The sequence below is a fragment of the Schistocerca nitens genome, chromosome 3 (genome assembly GCF_023898315.1).
Source record: "Schistocerca nitens isolate TAMUIC-IGC-003100 chromosome 3, iqSchNite1.1, whole genome shotgun sequence".
Taxonomy (NCBI): Eukaryota; Metazoa; Arthropoda; class Insecta; order Orthoptera; family Acrididae; genus Schistocerca; species Schistocerca nitens.
The window spans coordinates 607,370,974-607,383,409 of NC_064616.1; positions in this window are offsets into that span (position 1 = coordinate 607,370,974).

Genomic DNA, 12,436 nt, shown 5'->3' on the forward strand with positions numbered 1-12,436 from the left:
GTCATCATGCCAGCAATGGTAAACACACGTGCACTCAGTTCTGAGGATGACTTGGCGGTTATTTAGATAGACATGTGAAGTCAGTATAATACACTCCTGGAAATTGAAATAAGAACACCGTGAATTCATTGTCCCAGGAAGGGGAAACTTTATTGACACATTCCTGGGGTCAGATACATCACATGATCACACTGACAGAACCACAGGCACATAGACACAGGCAACAGAGCATGCACAATGTCGGCACTAGTACAGTGTATATCCACCTTTCGCAGCAATGCAGGCTGCTATTCTCCCATGGAGACGATCGTAGAGATGCTGGATGTAGACCTGTGGAACGGCTTGCCATGCCATTTCCACCTGGCGCCTCAGTTGGACCAGCGTTCGTGCTGGACGTGCAGACCGCGTGAGACGACGCTTCATCCAGTCCCAAATATGCTCAATGGGGGACAGATCCGGAGATCTTGCTGGCCAGGGTAGTTGACTTACACCTTCTAGAGCACGTTGGGTGGCACGGGATACATGCGGACGTGCATTGTCCTGTTGGAACAGCAAGTTCCCTTGCCGGTCTAGGAATGGCAGAACGATGGGTTCGATGACGGTTTGGATGTACCGTGCACTATTCAGTGTCCCCTCGACGATCACCAATGGTGAACGGCCAGTGTAGGAGATCGCTCCCCACACCATGATGCCGGGTGTTGGCCCTGTGTGCCTCGGTCGTATGCAGTCCTGATTGTGGCGCTCACCTGCACGGCGCCAAACACGCATACGACCATCATTGGCACCAAGGCAGAAGCGACTCCCATCGCTGAAGACGACACGTCTCCATTCGTCCCTCCATTCACGCCTGTCGCGACACCACTGGAGGCGGGCTGCACGATGTTGGGGCGTGAGCGGAAGACGGCCTAACGGTGTGCGGGACCGTAGCCCAGCTTCATGGAGACGGTTGCGAATGGTCCTCGCCGATACCCCAGGAGCAACAGTGTCCCTAATTTGCTGGGAAGTGGCGGTGCGGTCCCCTACGGCACTGCGTAGGATCCTACGGTCTTGGCGTGCATCCGTGCGTCGCTGCGGTCCGGTCCCAGGTCGACGGGCACGTGCACCTTCCGCCGACCACTGGCGACAACATCGATGTACTGTGGAGACCTCACGCCCCACGTGTTGAGCAATTCGGCGGTACGTCCACCCGGCCTCCCGCATGCCCACTATACGCCCTCGCTCAAAGTCCGTCAACTGCACATACGGTTCACGTCCACGCTGTCGCGGCATGCTACCAGTGTTAAAGACTGCGATGGAGCTCCGTATGCCACGGCAAACTGGCTGACACTGATGGCGGCGGAGCACAAATGCTGCGCAGCTAGCGCCATTCGACGGCCAACACCGCGGTTCCTGGTGTGTCCGCTGTGCCGTGCGTGTGATCATTGCTTGTACAGCACTCTCGCAGTGTCCGGAGCAAGTATGGTGGGTCTGATACACCGGTGTCAATGTGTTCTTTTTTCCATTTCCAGGATTGTATTTGAAGAACTTCCACTTGCCGTCGGCAGCGAAGTGAGTGTGATGGGTCGTGCTGGCTTGCGTCTGGTGTCAACACGCTCTGCAAATAGATCTTCGCTCTGTTGTTCCCGTGCTTAGGTGAACATGTATTTCGATGGGAAATTCTCAGGTACCAAGTAGGAACGGAGTGTTGCCGCCTCATTCTTGCTGGTACCTGTGCGTGACTTGGCAGCTGTATGCCATGTCACATCCAAGGGGCTGTCAATGATCTCGACTGCAGGTAGCCTCCTGTGCGGTGTAGTGGACAGGGGGGCGGCGGGCAGTGCCTGCAGGTGTCTGTGGCGATATTTTGCGAGCAGCTCCATAGCCTGTGTTATGTGCAAATTGGACGGTTAACGAGTTGATTTCGTGTCTGCGCATGAGAGTACTGCATTATTTAGGAGGAGTTTGCATGTATGTACTGAAATTATTTCAGTAATTTAGGGGTTGTCTGCAGAGTGTTACTTAAAGCTAGTTTACAGGTCTGTAGACTGTGTGGCGTGTTCACAAGCATGTAAGAGTGTGTGTTTTGTATCCGTGTGAAAAATATAGTCCATCCCTAAATAAATTTTTCCAGAATAAGTAAAGTGCACTCCTTCCTTACTCTCTCCACCAATCCAGTGCAGACTGAGTCATTTTCCCCTCCAGACAGCTATCTTGGGTTATGTCATAGAGTGGAAGAGAGCGCCATCTGCTGACAGTACTGTGTACTAGGCCCATACCTCATGGCAACCACACTGTTTTCCGCCATTTCCCCCACCATCTTAGATTACATCACTGAATAGATGACAGAGCACTCTGGTGGCAGTACTGTGTACTAGGTCAGCTGGGCTCTGGATCTCGTGGCGAACACACTGGATTGTGGTAGTGCTTCAAATTCTTTACATAAAGACTGGTGCGTGATTTCGACATTTGATGATTAGGAAGAATGTTTGCAGAGTGTTTTAGATGGATTATTATTTTGACGATTTACGAGTTGTTTAGCTCTCTGGACATAAATGTATTGCATTTTTTACTACGGGTTTGCAGATTTGTAGTCTGTGTGGCATGTCAGAGCATGTGTTCTGTATCACTGTGATAAATATACTATCTCTCAAAATCCGCCCCTAAATAAATTGTCCCAAAATAACTAAAGTACACTCTTTCCTCTCTCCAGCGGCCCAGTGCACGTTGCGTCCTTTTCTCACCAATCCCTAATAAGAGGTGGTGGTCAGCTGACTTAGGGTAGTGGAGGTAGTCCAAGTAACCTTTCTTTCCCGGCATTTTCTTAGGTTAGTAGAGATAACCCATGTGTCCTTTCTTTACCACCAAAATTCAAATGTCCCGCCGATCACTAGGACAAGGTGGCGGTTGGGTGATTTAGGTTAGTGGAGACGACCTTTCTTTCCCGCCATTTTCTTAGGTTAGTAGAGACAGCCCAAAATTCAAACTCGGCGCCAGTACATAGGACGAGGTGGTATTCGGGTAACTTAGGTTTGTATAGGTGGCCCAATTGACCTATCTTTCCAGCCATTTTCTTAGGTTAGTAGAGATAACCATGGTGTGATGCATTATCCTGCTGGAATTTGAACTACCCGCCATTTTTCTGGGAGAGGGGAGTGGTGTTAGGTTAGTGGCGGTTGCCCAGTTGACCTATCTTCATTCTAAAATCCGCCATCTTGGATGACGTTATCGCTGCCATCTTGGATACATCTTGTATCAATGGGAAGTGGTGCAGAAACCGCCTCGCCCCTAATACTGATAGCTTGTATATTAGAGACGTAATACAGAAATGCAAAATATTTTATATTTTAGATAGCTGATCCATCTAGTTTTCTCATTTGTTACATCGAAATGCAGCCATTGTTAATACAAGGAACAAAGTGTTACAAGATGCCATCATCCTGTGAAAAATTTGTTTGCCCAAGGCTAAGTTTCGTTTCTAGCCCAGTGAAATTCTTTCTACAGTTGTCATATCTCCCTCAATACCTTTCCCTTCAAGATTTGTGATTTTTTTCTTTACGTCTTGTATTTGGCTTTTAATAGTTCAAGTGCCTTATTTATATTGGGTTTACTAGTGAAACCACATAAATATTGACGACTGATGTCTGTTAAACTGTTTCACACACGTCCAGAGAGCTACTTAACAATAAATAGGCCTACCAGAAACACATATTTAAACAAACAACTAGCAGTGTGTGGGAAGTTATGAAATACAACAAATGCCTGACAACATTCAAAAAAATTCCACCTATTAATCAATCTGATTTACCCACAATACTTTTTTCACTTCAAGCTGCAGCCATATTCCGCTGCATTTCATTGTAAAATATTAAATACCTTACTGCTATGTATAAAAATCCACATTATAAATGTAGTAGAGGCCAAGTAATTTTTTATGTTCGTGTCATGCAATTCAGACTGTTGCCTCACTGCTTGAATTAATCTTTCGTCATTTATTATGAATTTCAACAAAAGAAATAACGAAACGAAACACTTTATAACAAATAACGAACAAAAACAACTGTTATTAATCACAAAAACCACAACAAAATAAAATGTGGAGATCTGCGCATGAATGAGTATTGGGCACAAATGAACTTGGGATCATATGATCAACAAAGTGCGGATGAGGTCAGACATCAAAACTTTCTTTCCGATATACCTTGACGGCACTATGGCGTGACGTGACGGGATGGTACGGCTAATGTGGATGCCGCCATTTGGAATGCATTGCAGAATGCTTTGATGGGACAGGATGCGACGTGGTATGATGGCCAATGTGAATTGCCTTCACATGGGACCACCTGGGAATGCCAAACAAACGCTGTTCGCTGGCTTTTTGCAACAAATTGATTTACAGAAATACTACCCTAATTTAATTTCACATTCCTTGCTTCAAATATCTCCCAAGATGGGTTGCCAGCGAGCATATGCAGCCATTGCCCAGTGTGAGCTTCTCTTGGGCTGATTGCTGGAGTGTCCATGGTCCTACTCCGAATTCTCAAATGACCCTTGATGAGCTATCTGTGATGTAGCTGGTGTTGGTAGTCACGTGGTCACTTGATCTCATCCCTACTAGCTAGTAGGTTACGGCACCCACAGGAATCTGAGTGTTGAACAGGAATGTAGGTCCCAAGAGGTCCTGTTGCTGGCTTCTGCATTGAAGTTCAGCTTTGTCAGTACTGTGCGATGCTGCAAAGTTGTGTCGTAGGAAGACAGGTAGTTCCTCCATAAGTAGATGGTAGGTGGCGAGCAGCATGAAGCTCATCAGGTGAAGGCCACCATCTCAAGTACATCCTTGGCTAGTATAAACTGTGCTGGATTATCTAGAACATAGATTCACTACACTATCATAATCATGGAATCGAGTACTACTACTGTGAATGACATAAATCCCAGTGATCAATCCATGATGAGAGCTCAAGAGATGGGGTATTTAAAGAGAGCTGACATGAGGCTATGATGATAGGCTCAGTTTATAACGACCATGTGTGTCCTCCTTATTCTGCTATATTCACTTAACAGGTTGTTACCTGCTGTGTCAGTTCTGCACTATGTGCTTTTGTGAAAGAGATAGAGTTTCTTGTAACATGTCTTAAAAGCTATCGTATATACTTGCCACTCTTCCTGTGGTTTCCTGTTACAGTCTCCTTTCTTTTGAATGTGTATCCTCACTCGACAGATGGTGTCATAATGTATTGATGACCTAACCCACTTGCGACATGCTGGCTCACTTCCTGCTCCCACCTCTGTCTCTGGCATGACTCTTTTCCTGTCACAGTGTGAATGAGTTTTAATAACATTTTTCTAATTTATACCCATTACTGTTCTGTGCTGTAACATACCACACGTCTTTAAAAAATTCGTCCTGACTTTTCCCTTTCATCTATTACTAATTAGTCTATACCTGCCTTGTATTTAAAAAAGTAACTCAATAACTGTTTTCAGGGTTGCTTCTCAACCTAAGGCTTGAATATTAGTCACCTTAATTAGTCTATTTTGTCATGCTGTCCTGGTTGCATACACTATTTAAGTTTCGACTTACATTACTTATTACTAGTTTGTATTCATTCCACAGATATCCAATGAACAGTTGAGTCATTTGAATGAGATATCTTACGTTTCATACAAAAATAAATTGCGCAAATGAACACTAGAACCAAGATTATGCTTGTCGTTGATGCACTGAAAATAACTGTATTTTGTCTATGTTTCTCGCGATGTTGTATCACATGTTGCATTATTTGATTGACTGAAATTTGTCTTTTTTCTGGAGTTAATAATTCGTCCAGGGACTGTAGCAAAGTGGAATCTAAGGTATCGTTAATGAAAGTTAGTTTTTATTTAGATAATATGTGTGGTGGTTCCTGGGGCCAATACAACATTGGTTGTGACATGTTCATCATTGTTGCACCCATGATGGTAGCTGTAAGGTGAAATTGTCATCTTGCTATTTCACATCTAATTCCATTAACTAACAATCCATTGTCCTGCGGTTCTGGTTTCATTATCCTGGTTGGTCTATCGTTTTTATAGCAAGTGATAATTAGTGTTTCAGATGTAGACATGGAGTAAATCCAGTGACCCCCAGTTTTCTGGAATTATTTCAGAGAAGCTAAAACTTTTTTCTCACACTCTACTGCTTCCACTTGCCCTAAGAACAATTGCATTTCACATGACTGGTTGTTCTTTTGTATCACCCTTGTTGGATAAATAATATTTTCTGTAACATACTAACATAGTCTTCTAAATGTCCTACAAACGTAATGACATGAGAATCTCCTTCTAGAAACTAGTAGTACTTTGTAAATTTGTACCTGTATTCATTTCTCAATTGTATTCCATGTCTAACACCATATAACAATACCAGCCACTACTAAGTTTGTAGTATACTAATAATGTTCTTCCTATGTGAGAATTTTTGTTACCGTGACTGTGTGTAATGGAAAGGTATTTGACTATTTTTATATTATTTTAAGATTGTTACCGACAGGAAACAATAGCAAACGAGAATCGAACTAAGGTTCTATTATTAATCAAGCAGAACGTAATTACTTAGAAAGAAACGCTCTCCAACCTTATTAGGCAAAGTTGTACTCAGTAGTAGCCTGCTTCATAAAGAAAGTTAGCTATGTGGGTTGACTTTACTTGACACTAAACATCTGTTTTGCTGATAAGATACAGGATAGTAGCACAATTTAGCAAGTAATGTTCCAATGAATCGACTTGAACTACACAGGTGAAATATTAATGTGTTTAGGCAACAATTGGCTCTCTATAACATTCACTATCTTTACATTAGAGTAGGAAGACAATGATAACTATAGGCAAATTATTACTAATGATGGAGCCCTACTGACTTGGACAAGATGTTCTTTTGTCAGTTTAATTATAAGAAATATTGAAATAGTTATGAAGTAATTGTATGTTTTGTACTGATCATTATTTGCATTCTCAAGGAATATCCACTACCTTCTATTATTTAGCTCAAACAGAATATGTGCACGCGGATCTAGTATAGTTTGAGTAATTGTGGCCAGTTTCTTATTTTTGATGACTGTTATTATAATTCATTTAAATTTGACTCAGCAGTCAGTATTGGGGTCCAGCAACTAATTTATTGGTAGATTCAAATAGTGTTTGAACACTTTAGTCTCAACACAAAACGGGAAACACTGCTAACTACATTACATATAAAACTGTAAATACTATTATTTCAATTTAAAAAATCTTGGAACTGAGTGCCTTAACTGTCCATTCATGAAAACTATTTGGAGTATTTTAATACTTGCACTCACGAAATAATTATGTACTTTACAACTGCACAAAGTGTGTTAACTTTTGCTAAGGAAAATAATTGCTTTTCAGTTCAGTAAATCAGGAGACTTGGATTCAGCGTAGCACTTGGCATAGGACCTTTTCTAGATAGATGACTAAGGCTCAAATACAGCGGCTCAACATAGAGTTCACATATCACAAAATTTTGATTGAAAACTAAACCATATAACTGGTCCATGCAGTTATACTGTGCTCAACTGGTAACGTGAGATCAAGGTGGTGACAGCGTCGATCTCCAGTGCTATTCAAAATAAGGCGACAAAAATATCCAAGGCTCTTGCTGTGTGATGAGCTCTGAAAATTCTCTTCTTGGCGCCGGATTTTCATAGCACAGAGCTAACCGAAGTATGCCCTGAATAATAAGCCGCATTACGGCTATATTATACAATCTTACAGCTATTCTCGCGTCTCTCAGTTCATAAGGTGCGCAGCCATTGCCTGCTAGCCACCGACTGACCTGCCGCATACGAGTCTTGCAGCTCGACCGCCAGTTCCACATTTTCTATGCCCAGCTAACCAGTTACATTGCGGAAGGACTGCCCTCCAAGTTTAACATGATTCCAAACCTACTGTCCCTATGCATGAACCAGTATTACAATTAAATTTTTAGCTTTTACATTCCTCTACAACACATTACTTTTGAAATTATGTTCATAGATTAATTAAAATTACACGAATTATGGTACTGAGCATTTATTCCTACTACTGAAAACTGTATTTTAATGCGGAATCTAGCTTGATTAATATTCAATCTTACATCATATACATGATAAAATAAAGCTATATGGTTACTGCGTATTGGTGTGACATAGTGTAGACCATCTGGAAAGTATCTTTGTTCTTTCTGAAATGCCATCACAATTTGCTGTGCATTTAATAACGTTGCACTCAAATGCCCATAAGTAGCATGACTGACTGCTGCATGCAAAGTTTCGACCTGAGTCCTTGTGTCAAATAATCTATCCACTGAGGTTCGTAACAGTGTAACTATCACCAGGTTCTCATCTAGTTTGTTTAACAGGATCAGTATTTTCTTTGGATCACTATTCAAGACATTCTTGGTGTTCTGCGCGTATTGTTATAATTCTACTGCCAAGTTCCGTAGTCTTTTAATAACTTTCAGTATTCCCTGCTCTATGCTGTGTATGTTGTGTGTCGATCTACTTTTGCTTTTGTACCTTCCGCTAACTCTTCGAAATTTAAAATTGCGCTGTATAAATTTTTTATATATCCATTATTCGCTGTTCCAAACACAGTTTTTACCAGTTTCCCTCTTGCATCTTGAAAGGTGACCGCCTCCTCAATTTAGTTTGATGAGTACCTATAAATTGCAGCCACTTGTTCTATTGTATCTAGTTCGGCCCCCTAGGTAGGAGATGCGGATACTTATTACTGATGAGGTCCACCAACAGACCTTGTGACCATCAGAAATAGACTGTAACTGAAAATAAGCACTGACTCTTTATTTGAACAATTGCGCAATGGAAACAGATTATTTAATGATTCTTCTCATGCTGTATGTGTCACTCATTCTCCTGGTTATTGAAATCCATCCACACTTCACTATTCATCCAAAATATACATGCTCCCCACTGAAGATTTGTGCTCAGTCTGCATTAAGGAGATAAATATGGAGGGCACTGCACACTCAGAACCCGAAAGAGGAAGGATCGGTCACAGAAGAATGTGAGCAATAACAAATATATACGCAAAATATTTTGCCACACCAAAACCACGTTTTTAAAAATAAAGGGAGGTGTTGACCCACTGATAAAATTCACATTTAGATCATTTGGTTTGCAAATGACAAGCTATCATTGCAGGACACCATAGATATGGTCCTGCAAAACCCTATAATGCAAAATCAAGGTAAGAACAAAAACGAACAAAAAGTGCCTTTAGGCTTCATGTTGGTAGCTGTTACAACCTAAAATATATTCACTTTTTTCAGTTTTCTATAGACAAAACCCACTCATGATGAGACAGAGGTGCCAAAACATGTTTGGATAACAACAAAAAACAGCGTTTTGCATAAAAGGCGGGCCCTATATCCAATAATTTGAGAGGTGGCATGAGCCCCCTCTCATATTTCTATCTTACTCTGAGTAATTCGATTTTCCTCTCTAATTGCATGCAGTGAGAAGTTGCTATTCCTTCACATGCGGACTTCCCATGCGGCGTCTCTCGTCACCTGGGTGGTCCGGTGACAGGCGGGCTCTGCTGATCTTGAAAGGGTTAAGCCGACAGGTGTGAGGGAGTCGAGTGGATGCTGTTCAGACGCCGACACTGTCATAAGAGCGGGGGCGGCACACTCACAGGGGCCTGAAGGAGCGGCTGAGGCTAGAGATTCCGTTACTTCGCAGAAACCTAGTGAAAACACTTCCTGGCGGGCCACCAGCGAGGAGTGGGAATGACTTGTGTTCCCAGGCAGTCTTGGCGGGTAAATTCCCGCGTTTTCTGCAAAGTCATACGTGTGATTGGCTTGCTCAGGGTATAGCTCCGTGACGTAGCAAAATCGGCGCAGAAATTGGCGCCAAGTATCTCCATTGGGGGAATGGTAGTGCTTCGGAAATAGAGTGGAATTTTCCGCCGGTTTTCGAGTTGCTGATTGGAATGTTTAACCACGGCCACTGTCGTGGGGGCGGGAATGTTCTGCGTTCGGCTTGTTCGGGTCCACTTGAAGGAGTCAGCTCTCGCTTTTCAGTCGGAGTAGGTTACAAGACTGATGAGCTCTTGCTGCTCTGGGCAGCCTGCCTTCCGTTGGGTGTCTAACATACTTTTATTTAATTGTACCTGTTTGACGAAGTTGCTGTAGTTTCGACTTCAACGTAACTTTCCGAGTACAGTTGGCAATTGAGCATTCTGCGTACAAGCGGCCTATGTTGTCTGTCTTGAGCAGTTTTGGCTAAAGTTGACTGTATCAGAGTTACTGTGTGACTTCACTTGTTAAAATCAATCACTGTACCGTCAGTGATTGTGTGGCGGGCCTTCTTCGTTTCCCTCAGAGGCGCATGTGTATTGCTAGGAAGTCTTTAGTCTGGAACAACCAGACCAGGAGAATTTGTTTCAGGCTATACTCGCGACACTATCATCACCACGACGGGACATCGAAGCAACCAGCCATCGCCCCCGGTACGCCAGATCGTGTCCATGCAGTTAATAAGACAGGTCGGTAATGTATGTCTGCAGATTAGGGAATTTTGCTAGGTGATAATCAGAGCTCAGCAGAGCGCGCCTGTTCGTCTTTTCTAACTTTGTTCTGTCTTGGGTGTCCATTGTCTGAGTTCTCACTACTGTAGCAGCAATTAATGTTGGGGTTGGCTGGGTGTTTCTCTTAAGATTTGAGTTGCAAGGAATTGGCTCCACATATCAGTTGGTCATAAGTGTCACAATCTAGTTTATGGACAACTTCACCTTCACAGCATTTGATTGAGTATCCAATTTGATGTATCGTAAATGTTTCATGTGTTTTGTTTATTATTTTGAGTTTAGTCATAATAAATCAAATTGTTATTTTGGACAGAACTTTCATTCTGTTAATCGGTAGAGCAACCCTTTCATTTCTCACTATGCTAATGAAACTTTCCTTTATCTAATTAATTTCTATCAAATTAAATTATTGCAGGTGCCAAACTCTTTTCTACTCCACTCGCAGGGTCGATTACAGTCAGTTCGCGTTTCTTCTTAATCCATGTGCAACAGCAAAAGTCAGAGTTAAAAAGGGGGCGGGGGCGCTTAGAGCATCATTTCCGTATGAAGATCCTAGAAGAATTTAGTGTTAAATACACTGCTAGCCCCGGCACCTCGCAAATTTTAACTGCAAAGGAGGGAAAATACAAGGGCTGCAAATCGAAAAGATAAATAATACGCTTCTGGGTTTTCCGTTAACGGATATGTTTGCGCTTTTACTTTACCGATTCTGTCTTAAAAAGTCTCCGCAGTCTCTTTTCCCTTATGTGTGAATCCACTCAACTTTTCTCTAAAAAGACCTAGTAATGTATATCTAACGCAAACCTCCCGCTAATTGTTGAAATGTACTTGCCTTGCTCAGCGTTTCGTGATACTTCATGTATGTCTTGGCTTCACCCATAAGGCGTAATTAGCCATCCGTATAGTAGCTTCATTTGACCAATTACTCACTCTGGCTGCAGCTAATACATCATTAATGTATACCGTCACATACTCTGTTGTTTTGCTGGAAAAGTGTGTGATTAGGTTAGCTAGTGAAGGATCTACTGAAAAATGGGGCATTGTTACTGGCAACTTAAATTCACTGGAACCTGACTGTGGTTCTTGAACAACCTGCAAAGATTCTAACTGAACCATTAGGTCATCATGGCGTAACTTCTATTGAATATTTTCCGCTAACAATTGTAACATTGGCTCACTCAGAGCAGCTATACTGTCGTTAGTAGTAGGTGACCTTGTGCATAGAATTTTTGTGGAATTTACCCCGAACTTACATTTATACCGAAAATTCGTGCTTCTAACAGAGCGACATATACCAGACAAGAAAAGTCCAACTTAAAATGCGCGAAACTAGACTCATCTACTTCTTTTGCCTGATCATCTCCCAGCGATACATACTGCACTTGTGTGCTGCATTACCGTATCATCTACAACTAGAAGAAGTTATTGGTACGAACTTAGTGCATGGTTCACCGCGATCCGCTAAATTACAAGTAGTATATTTCACTGGCACCAAATATGTCTCTTTACAATTACCTTTGAAATCTGATAAATCAACAGGTTCTGTAGATTTCATAAAAGATACTTCGGACATAGCACACCCATCAATACACCTAAACTCTGCCACATTACAACCAAAGAAACAGAAATGTGTCTTTTGTGCTTACCAAATTGCGGTTACGGTTGCGATGTGTGAACGTCGTAGACGCAGACCATTGCCTACAAATTTTAGCCATTGAATTCGAACACTTCCGATGCCAAATCCTGTTCTGCCAGAGTCGAGTTGAATGCTTTTGGCCCCAGTTTACAGAGGGCCGAGCGGAGACACCTCTGTGTGAAGTCAGGATAGTTGTTGGGAACATGTGAAGCACCTTTGACGCTAGTAAAACGTTAT